Consider the following 17,457-nt stretch of genomic DNA (forward strand, 5'->3'; position numbering starts at 1 on the left):
AGTTAAAGCAATTCATGAACGCTAGGAAAACCTACATAACCGTGTCAGAAATTATTCCTCCTTGAATTCCTATAAGCTATATTAATCACTCTTTGTTATTCCACTTCCTTGGCAATTAATTATTACTTAAAATCTACTCAATGTGGGACTACTTAAAAAATCGCTGACAAATTGCTTTAATCATCCCCCCAAATGGCATTCATTAAAAACAATTAAACAAGGAACAGAATTCATTTGACTAAAGTAACAAAATTCATTCTAATCTACTCAAGTAAAGAAATTTGGTCATGATATGAGACTTTGTTATGGCTATAATAGGTATTATTAATAACAGTCACCAAAATAATAATAGAAATAAAATTATACATAATTTATAAAAACATCACATATATTATATAAAAATATATACAATATATTATATATAACTATGACATAAGTACATATAATATATAACCTATTATAATGATAAATTACATTATATATCTTGTATATTATATTATATATCATATTAGAACATATAGTTATACAGCTATATAATATTATATATTAATAAATATTATACAGAATAATAACAATATATATTATTTCTAGATTTTGAATAGCTCCCCAAGTGGCATTCAGTGATTGTTGCAAAATATAAACAGCCTTTCAAAATGGGGCAGATGCCTTGGTGTCTGTCTCAGAATTCTGGGTGCAGTCAGGAAAGCTGCAGACAGAACCACTGAGGCTTTAATAAGGTGACTAACCCTACTGATGTCTGTCGTCTGGGCATAATTACTAAAAGTGCCCTTTCTAGTCCCCTAAGTGCTTCAATTACATCTTCACCTTGACCTGAAGTGTCCTTATGAGGCCAAAGTTGACTCCAAGGAACTATGATATTCCTGCTGTTAGAAGGAATGGCCTGAAATCACTGGGACGTTAATTGCTTAATTAGAGGCAATTTTTTCCTGGAGGCCAACTCTCATTAGTGAACTTCTAAGCCAAGACAAAGTAAATTAAAATCCAAGGAAGTTTTACCATTTCAGGAATCTTTTGGAAATCTAATCTTCCATTTCATAGAAATTGAATAGAATATGCTGTTTTCTCAGCAATTAAAGTTAAAGTGGGATGCCAAGCCCGCATTAATTAGAACTTAACATTACAGGAGTGAGAATGTTCATCTTTACATAGGTGTGATTATAGTCACATGAAGACTTGATTTACTGCAAATGATTTTGTCTCTCACTGGTAAGGCAGGACCCATACAGAGAAGCTGTGATATCATTTGAAGCTCAGTGCAGTGACAACCCATTTAGAAAGTGGGCTGAGAGTATTAGAAATGTCAAAGGGCTTTAGATTCAAGTAAAACCCAGCATCTAGTATGTCAGAAAGGTTGTGTGAAATAGGTAGACTTAGAGAGCTTTACTGTGATGGTACTAAAATATTATCTGAATCAGTTATTTGAAAGATGAGCAGGCTTATCTGTAAATGTAGGTATCCACAAAGAAGCCACACAAAAAGAAATACCCAGTGTTCCATAAATATCTACCTATTTCCATAAACCAAAAATTCAAATAAAAGATTATCATTCACCTTGCATACCATGGAAAACGTATAAAACAACAATTGACAACCAAACAAAAGCAAGCAAAACCCCTTCTTAGCTCTAAGTGGCCTCCACAGATGAGAAACTGGCCTTCCTAAAGGAATCAATTAAAATACTTGAAAGGCTGCATCTACTTTTACTGTTAAACTGTTCCATGATTTTATGGACAAACTAGATAATACTGATTTCAGAGGGCAAAATGACTAAAGAGAAAATTATGACAAATTAGGCTTAAAGTTTGACTTTCCAAAATATCAAGAGGTAAACTATTATATAAGCATCAAATTTATTTTCCAGTTTTTGATAATGTGGTTTTGAACTTTCTTGTTTTGAATTTCCTATTAAAACAATGACAGTTCTTTATTAGACTGGGTTTTTTAAAAAAAAAGATCAATTTAGTCACAGTAGCTTCACAACTGATTATGCATAAACAAAATTAAAGATTTCCCTCTCATTAAAATTAAAAACCTAGCTCTATTAGGCAGTAATACTGAAAAATTGCAAACCATCAACAATCTTCATGTCACAGAAGCTATGAGGCAGAAGAAAAAAATCAAATACACTAATTGGCTAAATGTTCATGAATAAAATTTTAAAACATCATGCTCTACTTACTACATTTCTTTTGATTTTTGTAATTAAAACATTTTGTGTACACAAATATTTCATACTTAATTAAAAAAATGTGTCTGAAACACAGAAATTTCCACACAACAAAACTACAACTTTTAAATAAGTAAATTGGAAATGCAAGACTCAAACTATAACATAAAGCAACAGGTGCAAGAACCCCAACTGGGTTGGTCTTTTCCTTCATTCTGAACAGCTCTTATTAAGTACCTTCACAATGATTTTCCAGGTGTGGCAGGGGCTCTGGCGGCATGAACGACAAGGATGCTCCCACAGGCACAGCCATTCCTGCCTGTGAGGGAGCTGAGCCTACAGAAGCTTCTCCAGGTTTGATGAAAAATGCTCCAGAACATACTTTGTATAAGATCGTAGCTTTTGACTTCCATTTCCAGCCAGGCTGGAATAACCCTCATCATGCAAAAATGAATCAAACAATACTTTTTATGACAAAGGACAGTGACTCCTGAGATTCAGGAAACAAATGAGATGAAACCTACAACTTTTCCAGCTTAATGACTTGAAAAAATGTCCAGGCTGCAACAGAGGGAGGGGAAATCAAATAGACCTTGTTGGTCTCCTGGGGTTGAAAAGGCACAGTTCAGGGACTTCGGCCAAGATGGAGGTGTAGGTGAAAGCACTGTGCCTTCTTGCACAACCAAGTTTAAAAACAACAAAGTTTTAGCAACAAAAATGCAGCCAAACCACAGAAAATTGAACTATACAGAAGTCTGATAACAATGAACCCTTTAGCCAAACCGGTAAGAGGGGCAAAGCCAGCAGCAGAGCGGGGTTGGGCAGGAAAGATCCACCAGACCAACCCAGGCGTGTGACACAGGTGCGCCAGGAGCCGTGGGCAGATCCCAGGTGTGGAGTAGCGGGCAGACCCACTGAGAGCGCAAGGCGGTGGACTCACTGAGGGCTGACCATGGTCACACATTCTCACGCAGATAAACCGGTGAAGGAGCGAGCAGTCAGATGGACCATGCAGGCCCCAGTGGTGGGAAGAGGCAGAGGGGACCGCTATTGTCCCTCTCTGTCCCCGTCCCCACATACAGCATCACAAACTAGCAGCCTGGGTGGCCCTGCCCTGGAGAACACCTAAGGCTCTGTTCCTCATACTTAACAGGCACAGACAGATCAAAACATGGCTCAAGAACAACTCAGAGCCCCAGAGCCGATAAATCTAAGCGATGAAGAAATAGCCAAACTTTCAGATGCACAGTTCAAAACACTGATAATCAGGATGCTCACAGAACTGGTTGATTTTAGTCACAAATTAGAGGAACATATGAAGGCTAAGCTAATTGAAATGAATGGTAATGCACAGGAAAGCAATAGTGATAGAAAGGAAACAGACTCAAATCAAAGGAGTGAACCAGAAGGAGAAAAAAATTAACCAAACAGAAATTGGATGAAGAAACAAGAATTCAAAAACATGAGGAGAGGCTTAGGAACCTCCAGGACATCTTTAAATGTTCCAACATCCAAATTATAGGGGTACCAGAAGGGGAAGAGGAACAGCCATGAGTGGAAAACTTATTTGAACAAATAATAAAAGAGAACTTCCCCATTCTGGCAAAGGAAATAAGACTTCCAGGAAATCCAGGAAGCTCAGAGAGTCCCAAAGAAGTTGGACCCAAGAAGGAACACACCAAGGCACATCATCATTACATTAGCCAAGATTAAAATGAAGGAGAGAATCCTAGAAGCAGCACGAGCTAAGGGGACAGTCACCTACAAAGGAGTTCCCATCAGACTGTCTGTCAGCAGATTTCTCAAAAGAGACCTTACAGGCAAGAAGGGGCTGGAAAGAAGTATTCCAAGCCATGAAATACAAAGACCTACATCCAAGACTGATCTATCCAGCAAAGCTTTCATTTAGAATGGAAGGACAGATAAAGTGCTTCTCAGATAAGATCAAATTCAAGGAGTTCATCATCACCAAGCCTTTATTACATGAAATGTTAAAGGGACTTACCTAAGAAAAAGAAGATAAAAAAAGATGAACAGTGAAAGGACAGCAAACTCACAGTTATTAACAACCACACCTAAAACAAAAGCAATCTAAGAGGACAGCTAGATTGGGAGCAGAACCATAGAAATGAAGATCACAGGGAGGGTTAGCAACAGGGGAGTGGGAGAAGGAGAAGGGGGGAGAAGGTACAGAAAATAAGTAGCATAGACAGTAGATAGAAAATAGATAGGGGGGAGGGCAAGAATAGTATGGGAAAAACAGAATCTATAGAACTTGAGACACATGGTCATAAACTTAAGGAGGGGGAATGGTGGAGAAGGGGTGTGCAGGGTGGAGGCGAATGAAGGGGGGAAATACAACTGTAATGGCATAATCAGTAAAATATATTTAAAAGAAAAAAAAAGAAAAGGTGCAGCTCAGAATCCAGGGCTGCCGAGATGGCTGGAGTTCACAGGGTACAGCACCAAAGAGAGAGACCCAAAGGAGAGAAGAGAACACTGAAAAACCTGGACCACAAAAAAAGACTATTCAGGCAAGGTTTCCTCAGTAATGTCATAAATTTAGTCTTAGATTAAACATTGTGTGGGCACCACCTAAAATAGCTTAAAAGCAAAACTCAACTGCCTCCAAGTGACTCAGTAGCATCCCACAACAGACTTTAACAGTAAGATCAAAATTATAATCTCCGAATACAACAACAAAGAGACAGGAAAGCACAACCTGTGACGATAAGGTGATCAATTCATCAAGAGGACATAACCACCCTCAACATCTATGCACCTAATCAGAGCTTCAAAATGTCGGAAACAAAACAGACAGAACTGCAAGGGGAAATATAAGCACCTGCAATGTATTTCATAACCTCTTTCTCAATAACTGATAGAAAAAGCAGGCTAAAAATAAGTGAAGATACAGAAGACCTCAACAACACTATCAACTAACTTGACCTAACTGATATTTAAACGATCCTCTACTGACCAAGAGCAGAATACACATTCTTTTCCAGAGTAAATGCATGGTAAATGTCTTGAAACATTTACCAAGACAGCTTTTATTTTGAGGTCTAAAATCAATCCCAATTAATTTAAAAGGATTGAAGGCATACAAAGGAAAGTTCTCCGACCATAATACGATTAACATATAAATCAATAATTGAAAGACAACTGAAAAATTCAATAAAAAAAAAAAAAAAAAAAAAAACATGAATAAAAATGATCAACTTTGAGCCTCTCAAAAAAATATATATATCTTAATCCCTGGAACTTATTAATGTTACCTTAGATGCCATAAAGAATTTTGCAGGTGTGATTAAGTTAAGGATTACGATTATCCTGGATTAATCTAACTGTCCCTAAACAGGATCCCATGTACAAGGGGTTACCTACAGGAAGGAAGGGAAATTCAGGACAGAATAGGAGAAAGCAATGTGACTATAGATGCAGCGACTGGACTGGATGCAGCAGAAAGCCATAGAATGCTGGATACCACCAGAGGCTGGAAAAAGCAATGGACAGATTGTCCCTAGAGCCACTGGGGCGGGGAGGGGGGGGGGAGCATGGCCTTGATTTCAACTAGGTGAAATAATTCTGAACATGTGGCCACCAGACCATGAAAATAAATTTCTCTTATTTTAAGCTACCAAGTGTGTGGTAATTTGTTACAGCAGCCATGGGAAACTAATACCCAGGTTACTCAGGGAAAAAAAAAGAAAGAAGACACAAATTGCATTCATATCATAAAGAGAAGTGAAATCATTAGATTCTAGGTATTTAAAAAATAATAAGAGTATAATGAACAACTCTATGGCATTAAATTCAAGATCTTAGATGTAATAGGCAAATTCCCTTAAAAACAGGACCTTCTAAAGCTAATTCAAGAAATGAACTAAACAGAATAGCCCTATAAAGCTATTAAAACTACTGAATTGTAGCCAAAACCTGTCTCTTGATCTAAATAGTTGGACGGAAAGCAGATCATGGCAGCTTGTGAAAGGAAGAGCCTCAAAGGAGCACAAGGGGAAGCTCCTGCGGGGCACTGAGAGCTTCGCTGCCGTGGCTCTCGTAAGGGTTTCATGGGATGTACACACTTATGTCAAAACATCAAATTATAAATTTTAAATACAGGGTGGGTCAAAAGTAAGTTTATGGTTGTTTATATGGGAAATAATACAATAATTAGTAAAAGCTAATATAAGAATAAATTCTGTGTTCCACATACTCAGAATTGTATGTGCCATTTCTTGTCAATAAGTTATACCTCAATAGAGGTGGCTTAAGAAAATGAAAAAGAAAAAGAAACTTCACAGCCCTGGCTGGTGTAGCTCAGTGGATTGAGCGTGGTGGGCCTGCGAACCAGAGTATCGTAGTTTGATTCCCAGTCAGGGCGCGTGCCTGGGTTGCAGGCCAGTACCCAGCAGGGGATGCATGAGAGGCAACCATACGTTGGTATTTCTCTCCCTTTCTCCTTCTTTTCCCCTCTAAAAATAAGTAAATAAAATCTTAAAAAAAAAAGAAAAAGAAACTTCACATGTCAAGATGTCAAGAGAGCTGAAATGGTCAAATGGATAAGCAGAAAATTCATACATTCAAAGACCATGACCTTCACTTCAGTTATGGACACAAAGGGATTACAAATCAGAAGCGAGAGCATTTGGTTAAACTGCCCCAATGGAACTGGCTTCGAGATTACTAGGTGGGAACGTCCGGGATGCAGGCAGGACCCTTAGAATTTCTTCAAGGTTTTTTTTGCCCCTATTTTCCTCTTTCTTTTTGTTTGATGTATTTATAGATTTCACCATGTACTAAAGAAACTTAAGGCAGAAAAAGTAGAGCACATTATGACTAATGAATTACAAGATGCGAACTGCAGGAGGCGGATTCCCCACTGCTGACAGTCTTCACACACTAAACTCTGCTATAAACAAAGATTCCTCTGTGGAGACAGCAGGGCCCTTGATGAGAGCAAGAGAATCGCTGCTCAGCTTCAAGTATTACTCTTCCTGCACCCCAATTTGAGGCCCTGTGACTGGGCTATACTCAGGCACTGCAAGGATCCAACACCACGGTCGTCTCTGAAGGCAGCCAGAGGAGGCCATCCTCACATCCCACAGGTCTTGGGGAAGAGACAGGTGTGCCAAAGGGCAATGAGCATGTCCAGATTTTCCATCCCCTCCCCTAAGGCAAGAAAACTTGACATCCTAATATCTAGTGCTAATCAACACATATGTTGGATGGTCATTTAATTTTACTTTTTACCACTCACCAAATACCTCAGTCAGCTTGGGCTGCGACAACAAAATGCCATAAACTGAGTGGCTTAAACAACAGACATTTATCGATCACAGTTCTGGAGGCTGGGAAGTCCATGACCAAGTGCTGGCAGATTTGATTCCTGGTGGGGCTCTTTCCCTGGTATGTTGATCCTTCTCACTGTGTGTTCACATGTGGACAAGCACGGGAGAGCGGGAGAGGGGGAGAGTGGAGCAGGGGGAGAGCAAGAGAAAGAAGGGCAGAGGGCAGGAGGGAGGGGAGGGGGAAAGAGTAGAGAAGGGGAAGAGGGAGGGAGAGGGAGGGAAGGAAGGAGGAAGAGAAGGAGGGAAAAAGAAATTTGTTTTCTCCCTTTAAGGGCACTAATCCCACCCTGAGGGCTCCACATTCATTAGCCTCATAGAAACTAATTACCTCCCAAAGGCTTCATCTCAAAATACCATTACATTTGGGGATTAGAGAGCTTCAAGTATGATTTTGGGGGAGACAAAACCATTCCATCCATAACGCCAAGAGTATCAGGCATCTGCTCAAATCTCAATAGATTTTCTAATATTTCAATAGCTCTTCGTGCCTTATGAACCATTTTTTATCATCATAAGAGCCTTAGTGAGGAAGAGCAGCTGGTGTTAATGAGGAAAAGAAGCACAGAGGGGCTAGATGGCTTTCCCAACTCACGAACTAGCAAGTGTGTAGAGCTAGGGCTTGAGCTAACTTCTTGGTCACACCATAAATATCAAGAAATTTTATATGTATACTTAAACAAGCTGTTTTTCTCAGAATAAAAGAATCAACAATAAGGAACAGTATGAGTAACAAAACACAAAACTGAAGCATTTTGAAGCTACGGGAATAAACATAATGTGTTCTTCCTGATTTCAACCCCTCAACTTCTCTTTCTCTTTTTTATGGCCTCATGTGCCACCAACCCCAGCCTGAATTCCAGAGTTACCTATCACAAAACATTCATTTCACTCTACTCCTTTCTCCCTTTCTGCATCCAGGGAGTTGAACACCAGTTGCAAATAATTAGGAAAGAGGGCCACCCTGGTTCGTGACAAACGCGGTTTGTCTGTGAGTCAGGCTCTTTCTGCTGCCACAGGAGCCTCCATTCCTCTGTAGCTGGGTCCCAGGTGTATTCTGACAACATCCCTTTCAAGCCTCCCTCCTCCTTGGACTTCCATTGTCCTCTCCAGCCTCTCTAACCAAGTATTTGCTAGCTCACGCATCAAACCTGAAGTACCTACTGTGAACCTACCCCCATTAGATACAGAACTGAGGCCCTGCCCTGGGGGAGCTCACACTGCTGGGTGGGGAGACAGTCACCCACAGAAAGAAAACAGGCTGCTCAGTAGTTCAAGTGCTCTTGCAGAGGAACATGTAAAAGATTATGAGACTGAGCAGTAGGAAAGGATCCAGAAAGGGTGTGCCGCCAGCTCAAGTACATATGAAACCAAAGCCAGGCTTTCTCCTCCCAAATTTCACCTTTACCCGGTGTTGCTGAACTTCACAGTGAGTCAGAATCAAAGAAGGTGGCACTTCTCTTTCACTCGCTCTTCCTACTTTCCATATCCAATAAGTTGCAATATTTTAATAAAAATTAATGTATATATATATGTGACTTTTTTCTACAAAATGTCAAAAACATTTCTTTTTTGCATCTGCACCTTCTCTGCCTCCCCAGCTCCCTGCTGCCCTGGCTAAGCTCACACCCGTCTCCTAAGTGAGACAGGGCAGAGTTGGCAAATGGGACTCTTGCAGACCAACGAGGAAGCTCCAGCTCCACGGCTTAGCTGCTGTGAGGCTACAGGCTTGTTATTCCACCTTTCTAAGCTTCTATCTCTTCTTCACTATATGTGGTCATTAATTTGGTGTGTCAACTTGACTGGATTATAGAGTACCCAGATATTTGGTTAAATGTCATTTCTAGGTATGTCTGTGAGGCTGACTCTGGTAAGATTAACAATCAGCTGACTGAGTGAAGCAGACTCCCCTCTCCAAAGTGGGTGGGCGTCATCCCCAGCCAGGGTCAAAAGAGAAGAGAAAGGGTAGGAAGGAAGAGAGTTTTTTCCTCGCAGCCTGCCTGCTGGAGCTGGGACATTGGTCTTCCCTGGCCTTCAGACTGGGACTTACACTGCCAGCTCTCCTAGGTATCCGGGTAGAAGGCCAGATATGCCATCTTCTCAGCCTCATAGTCATGCAAGCCCATTCCTCACGATTAATAGTTGAATGAAGAAACCAACCCCCTCCCTCCCTGCCTCTCTATGGGTTCTGTTTCTTTGCAGAACCCCAACGAATACTAATACATGCATATTCTTAACAAAGCACTGTATATGGCTTCCACATCTTCAGTCTCTATCCGAACAACCCAGCCTCTCCACATTGCCGCCGACCAATCTCCCAAAGCATATCACCGATCGTTTCCTTGGTTTACCTGCTCAAAACCTTTGATGACAGTCCCGCCAGGACCTGTTTTAAGAAGGGCACACGCCTGCTCCAGACTACCTTTCAAGATTTATCTCATGCTACTTCTCCACTAATAGGCGATGCTTCGACCATCTTTGGGTTGCCAAATTTATAAAAAGGAGCCTCATATTTTTACACCTCTGTCTTTTATAATGTTCCTGTTCTATGAGGTCGACCCTGCTCCCAAAAGAAGATACTCTGTCATCTGAATCACAGTGTCACTTTTATAGCTCTCTTATGCTCTCATTGCTGGCTAATTTGTTTTGCAGGTTATTCAGCTGATGTACTGAATTTGACCTCCACACTGAATCTGTGGGGTGAAAGACTTAGGTTTTATTTCTGTTTTATCATTTTGCTTCCCACTGTACTCTTAGCCTAGGGTCATGAAAATAGGAGAAATTAATGAAGTTTTTGTTTAATGAATATGAGGTAGGAAAGAAGGAGGGAAAGGAGGGAGAGATGCCAGAGCAAATAATGGTTACTGAGATCTCAAGAATGAAGCAGTATGAATACACTGCAAGTTGTTAAACAATGCTGTGATTAATTATAAACTACCGCTAAGATCCTGGGCACACCCATGCTGTTTCCCTCTTCAATATGCAGCAGATGACATTGGTGATTACAAGCTGGTGCTTGGCACATGTACTGTTTGAAAGAATGAGTTGCTGCTATTGATAAATTCAGCTGCATGTGGCTCGATCATTCCTTCAGTCTGGCATTTATGCCAATACGTTCTGAAATCTCTCTCAGGCGATCAATTTGCTGCGATGTGCGGGGCCGGCTGACTAGAGATGCATGCTGGCCCGCTGCTCCTGGCACATTAAGGCCGTGTGTGATGACTGTTAATCCAGTCATTACTATTCCAGGTCGCTGAAGTCAAGTCTTTTTTCTGCTTCTAAGAAGAGATGATGAGAGGGCTTAATGCTACTAAAATGCTGTTTTTGAAGAGCCTTGTTTTTGTTACTATTAAGAATTCTTCCTAACTTCTAAAATGTGTTCTTTATCATAGGCATCCGCATAAATGAAGGCGATCATAAAATGTACCCTCTAGGCCTGCAATTCTCACACGGGAGATCTCTGAACTTCCCTGCAGCTATGGTGGTGTATGTATTGCTGAAGGAAGAAGAAAATTAAGAATCACTACTTTAGAGAAGCTCTTTTTGAGCGAAGAGAAACATCCTTTTTAAACAATAAAAAGTAAATTTCCTTTATAGTCTTTACATTAGTATTGTCTTTAGACAAAGTAATATATTTTTTTAATTTTAATTAATTTTATTTAGTTATTTTTCAAGTACAGTTTTTTGTCTATTTCTCCCATCCCAGCCTCCCCCACCCCTTGCTCCCCACCTCCCTCCCATTTCCACCCCCCTTAGTTCTCGTCCCTGTGTCCTTCCTATTTGTTCCTCCAAAGACAAAGTAATATTTTAATGAAAGGACATATACTCTTAACTTGATGGTACTCTAACAGTCTTTCCATAAGAAGCTGTCATTCTTAGTGATATAAATAGATATTACACACTGAGAAATAAGACTATTTATGACTTGTATCTGCTAAAGGCTACACAACCATAAGCAATGGTAAATAGTGCCAACAGCGAGTCTCCAAATCAGAGAAACTGATGTTTGAACTGATGTTGAACCGATGATCAACAGCTTCAAACATCAGTGCCCAAGGAACCTTGGGCAGGTTCCTTCACCTCACATACCTCCTATGTGATAACATCTACTTCACAGGTATGTTTTGATAGTTAAAGCGGTAATGCATACGAAGTACACAGCACCAAAACTAAAAAAAAATGATGCTATAATTTCATCTGTCAGCTCTCTAGTAAAATTTCTCCATAGCTAAATATAATTTGAAGGTTTTAAGTTAAAAATCATCAACAAATTGCATGGGTTTGCCTTCTCTGTAAGCAAGTAATCAGTCTTCATTTTTAAGATTCAATAAAAAGTCTTCATTTTTAAGATTCAATAATTCAAGGAGCATCATTACCATAAAAAATAAATGGATTCTATAATTATAACTTCTGTTTTTTAATAATTTACAGAACATTCCTACATAGATTACTTATCAACTCCTAGGTGATAAATCAATAAAATCTATACCACAAGCTCCTATGATAAATGGCACTTAGTACTAAGTTCTATGAAATTCAGTGACATACACTGCTAAACCATTCATACAACCACAGATAAATGAAGATTATCCCATTCATCCCCTTGATTTCATCTTAGATCATGTGTAGACTCCCTGGAATTTAAGTATTCACATCTTTATCAGATTGGAATGTTGTGAGATATATGAACTACGCTCCTAAACATTAATCATTTGCTTGGTTTAAAAAGAGTGTGTATTCATACTAATATCTGAGTAATATTGTCTTAGCAAGTTTCTGTTTCGGATTCTGCTAGTCAACAAATAAGTACCATTGAGAATAAAGATGAAAATCAAACCATGATTTATATATTTTCTACTGCTCTTTCTTGCTATCCCTGGTTTTACATATGATAGCTACTGTGAATAAAGATACCAAAAAGAGAAAAATCAGGCCAACTGAAATGCCTCATGATGGTAAGGGGGGCAGACTCTACAATCATGATTGTTCTGCCAGATTCTGGAAGCACGATTGCTGCAAACATATGAGGTACCTTGAAATATAACATTTTAAAGGAAAGAGACTGTGTTTTGTGTCAGCATGCTTCTCAGAAAAATCACAATTATACCAAAAATACCCAGAAACTAAATATAAAAATGAACCAGATATTTGAGGCTATAAATGTACTCTCTGATCCCAAAGTAGTTCTCCTGCCCCAACTCTCTTCTTCCAATCTTTTTTACCTCCACCAAAATAAAATAAAATTAAAAAAGATGGAAAATCATGGCTTCCTACATGTTAGATGATATCAGCATCAGATATTAAATATACAGTAAAGAACTAAAAATGTTCTCTAAAAGGAACTCAGTACTGAGTTCTCCAAAATGGAGGGCAGGGGGTGTGAAATTAACGCACTTGGGTTCAAGAAAAGAAACTTTGATTCAAAACATGCATTTTCCAGTACTCTCATCTTTCACTTATAACCATTCCTAAAATAAAGAACACTTAATGTCAGAACATAAATGCTCTGGAAAATAAACTGGGCAATAACCGTATCTTCCATTTGTTCCATGTGCTAGGACACAGGACACTTAAACCTGTCTTCACCACGCCATGAACACAACCAACAGAGCCTACAAGGAAGCTCCATCAACGTGTTTGGTCACTACACGCAGGACAGAGTGCACACGGAATCCTGGAGGCCACAGGGTGGATGATAGCTTCTAGAATCAGTTTTCTTCACAGTGGCAATCCAAAAATAGCTTATATTATGGCATGTATAATAAAAGAAATCTCCCTTCTTAGGGCTGCCTATCTTCCCAATTAAGGTCTTTCTATCAAAGTTGAATGGTTGCTGAGCTTGTTTGAGTTAGTAAAGGATACCAGTCAGTTCTGCGGGCCTCAGGGGAAGAGCTGATATACATAGCAAGTCAAAACCTGGATTCTCTATAGAAAAAAATCTTGATTAGAAAAGCCACTTAGCCTTCTTGTCTTAATTTACAGATTTTCAGAAGACAATAATAATGAATAAACTGTTCAACACAAATGACAATATATATTCATTTTATTTCCCAAATCAAATATAACTTAAATAACAGGAAGGCCAGTTAACTGGCACAATATAGCTTCATTTATTCCAGAAGGATGTCCTCAGAGCATCTTTGCAAACTAGGACTACAACAACCCCTTTATCTTTTCTTCCCTCAAAACATTTTTATGGCTAAAAGCAGTTAACTAAATATCCCCTCCTCATGAGACCAATACCTAAAATAAATCAATATTGAAAAGGAACTTTATGCACATTTACAAGCTGATTCATTAGTTTTCATTTTAAAAAGCTACATCTCCATAAGGAACCGATCGTTTTTACTGGAAATAACATTTTAAGCTTTTCTGTTAAAGACATCTTACTATCAGCCAAACTGAAAAGAACAAAATGAAATAACTACAAAAAGTGAGAGAGAGATATGAATAAATCTAAGTTTAAATTACCTTAAAAAGTACTTAAAAATTTGGCTTAGAATGAAGTAATTAACTTACCAAAAAACAAAAATTTGATTTCAAAAACAAGTTTTCACAAATTTCTACTTCTATGTCCAGTCATACACAAGTGAAGAGCTCAGCTCTGTAAAGCACACGGCTTAGGTTTATTCGTGTGTTAGCAAGATCAGTCCCGAAATTCAGTAACCTTCTATGACAGAGCACAACCTTCAGAGGTCTTGACCTACGAGGGTGATTTCCTTCAGGATCGCAGTCTAGTTTTAAGACCGACCTATAATATACTATACTTGAAACACAACTCATCAGTGAACAAAATCCAATCCAATACTACTACATCAAAAAAAAAAAAAAGAAAGAAAAGGAAAACTAAAGGTCTCCAATAGCATTTAGGAGTGATTAATATTATGTTACTAATGTTAGACCCCCGACATATCCCTGAGTAGCCAGATTTAAACAGAAGTAGATATGAGAGACCTGCTAGCGTAACACCACACCTGTGGGACGCAGGGCTGGCCTGAGCACCACAAGTGGCGCAAAATCTTCCTTTCACACAGGCATATACACACACAGATGGAGGTATGTGTATATACGAATGTGTACATGTGATATGTCATGTGTACTCATATGTGTGTGTGTACAATGTGTGTATATGTATGTATAGAATGTGTATGTGTATGTGTATATATGTATATGGATAGGGAGAGAGAAACTGTGTTGCAGTTTGATCAGCATTACAGAGTCTCTTGATACTCAGACTTTCACTTCCTGATTCCCTTTACCTCTTCTCCACTCCTACTTGGTTGAAGAAAATGAGGTTTCACTGAAAATACAAATAGACTTCATTCTAATTGTTACAGCAATTCTGTTCCTTCTTTCATGTTTTTGTTTTGGGGGTTTTTTAGATTTTCTTTATTTATTTGTAGAGAGAGGGAAACATCGATGTATGAGAGATATGGATCAGTTGTCTCTTACACATCCCCAACTGGGAATTAAACCAGCAACCTTTTGGTTCACGGGCTGGCACTCAGTCCACGGAACCACACCAGCCAGGGCCCAGGTTTTCAATTCATAGGCACATGTCCACAAGTCCGAAAGTTCTGAAAATCTGCCAGAATTTCAACGGAGAACAATCGGCAGCAGGGAACAGAAGTGAGTTCCCCATGTCCTACTCTACAAATTATATGGTAAACAGAAAAAAAATATTGGTATTTGATGAACATATTCAGCAGACAGAAAATATTTGCATTCAGCGCCCGCTAGCCTCAAACAGATACACATGTTGAGCACTGCAACTGATCACGCCTTCAACATTTTCACTAAATCCATTTTGATGACCACAGCGCAGAATGGATTTTAACGCTGCTTTTGTGTGTTACCCTAAGGTGCAGAATGGCTGGGCAAGGAGAACTCAAAGATATTTCTCCAGCTGCCCCTGCCGTTAAGATGTCTGTGGGTACCTAACCTTGTTTCCTTGGTATTTTTGTTTTTAACGTGCGATTGTTTTTCATTAAGCAGATTGTTGTAATCTTCTAACATGACATAAACCGTAATTTTACTTGATATGGTTTAAGCTGCTCTTCTAGATAAATGTGGCTCTCTAGGGATGAGGTCAGTATTTAACAATCGACATATGGCTGTTTTATTTTGAGGCATGTCTGCAGTCACCATCTGGTCAATAGCAATCTGTGAAGGGAGTCAGGATGTGACTATTTAAAATACTGACTGAAATTTAAGTTTCTACTTAGAAATGCTTTCCTCCATCTACTTTTTCTGACTGCTGAAGCTTACTTACCTAAGTCTTTAAAAAAAATGCAATCTGCCCATGTACTGCAAAATTCAATTACAAAATAAAACTTGTTTCTGTACATTTTCAGTTGTGCTATATAAATAGCGTACGTTTTATTCATTACCAGAGATGTGGAAATAAATCTAATCTCAGTACTCAACTGTTCATGGCTTATTTAGACTATATTCTGGTATGGCTTAAGATCCCTGGAATGCACAATTTAAACAGAAGTAAAGCAGCATATAGCTGAATGCTTCTCAGGGATATACCAAAATATCCTATCATCTGAGGTCTCTTAAAACATCAGGATTCTATGACTCTGTTGAGTAAAACTATTTCAGCAACATTTATTTGAAAATATAAGGCTCTTTATGTGAAATATAGCCATGATGTAATTGTTAGGTTGGTACAGAGGAATATGAACAAATGTTCTACTTGAGGGAAGTATGTAGCTATTACAAATTATTCCCATTCATTATTCATCAAGTTACTATCAATGTTTTAGGAAAATAGTAAAAAAAAAGATGCTTTCCAGCACTTTCAAACAGTGCTATTCATAAATATTCTATTTAGCTTATTGATATGAAGCTTTTTTCACTTTATTATTATATATTCATTTGGTCTTTTAATGAAAAAGAAATACATATGTAGGAGTTGAGTGGTTTATAAAGGGGCAAAGCAAGCTTAATCATTTCTAATAAAATATAAAAACTGACATATTTAGAACCAGAAGATGGCATCAAAAATGTGTTCTAAAATGGTATTTTAAGCTAAAGTGTCATACCCGAAATAGGTTCCCTATCCATACATACTTTCAACCTCACTTTGCAAATTATCTCAAATCTTAAGCCATTTCGGAAGCCAGCTGATATAAATTCTTGTAACCTACCTCCCTTTCAATACAAGGTGCTCCATATCCTTACCTGTTTCTCCTTCCCTTGCAGCTCCATGCAAGTGGTCCTTTCGTCTCTGACCCTCCATGTATGTGTTCTGTCCTGCTGTCTCCTTCCTCCCCTGGGATTCTGCACACCATTCCTCTCCTTCCTTCCCCTCCAACCAATCCATCTATCCCAATTATACCAAACTACAACTTGGTCATCGCTCTGCTCCCTTAAAGGTCTGCTCACACTTTCTCAATTTCTGCCATTTCATTTTCTAAGTCACCCCACCTCCTTTCCCCATTGCATTAAAACCCTCTCAAAAGGCCATTAACAAAATTCTAATTGCTAATACCAATAATGAAGCAGTCATTCTTTTTGACCTCCTTACATTTCAGGTTCTGACCAAGTCTTTTGTAAAATTCTCATATCCTTTGCCTTCTCTGACACTAGAGAACTGCTTCTCCTCGTTACATTTGTTTTTTTCTTCTATTTCAGTGACCTTTGCTAGATCCTTTTCTTCTATTATCTTTACACAGGCATTCTCCAAGGATATGTAACCATATCCTTTGAAGTCTATTGTAGCCAGTTTCTTTTACTTCCAAATTCCATCTTTTAATTTTTAAAAATGCAGCAAAAATCATACACATGCACATTCCAATTTTTCCTATAATCTCATCCTGCTTCATAACCACCAAAGTAATGTATGTGTCCTGATGCTGTAAGAACTAACTTTTCAAATTCCATTATTACATTTGCTATCATGGAGGACAT

General features: G+C 38.7%; 1 protein-coding gene across 1 annotated transcript in view; it reads right to left on the reverse strand.

Moving 5' to 3' along the window:
• SLC2A13 (solute carrier family 2 member 13) overlaps positions 1-17,457 on the reverse strand; it is a 281,336-nt gene that overhangs the window by 151,139 nt on the left and 112,740 nt on the right. The gene's annotated exons all lie outside the window — the stretch shown is intronic.

This window comes from Artibeus jamaicensis, unplaced genomic scaffold, assembly GCF_021234435.1.
Source record: "Artibeus jamaicensis isolate MK-2021 breed Jamaican fruit bat unplaced genomic scaffold, CSHL_Jam_final contig_233, whole genome shotgun sequence".
Lineage (NCBI taxonomy): Eukaryota > Metazoa > Chordata > Mammalia > Chiroptera > Phyllostomidae > Artibeus > Artibeus jamaicensis.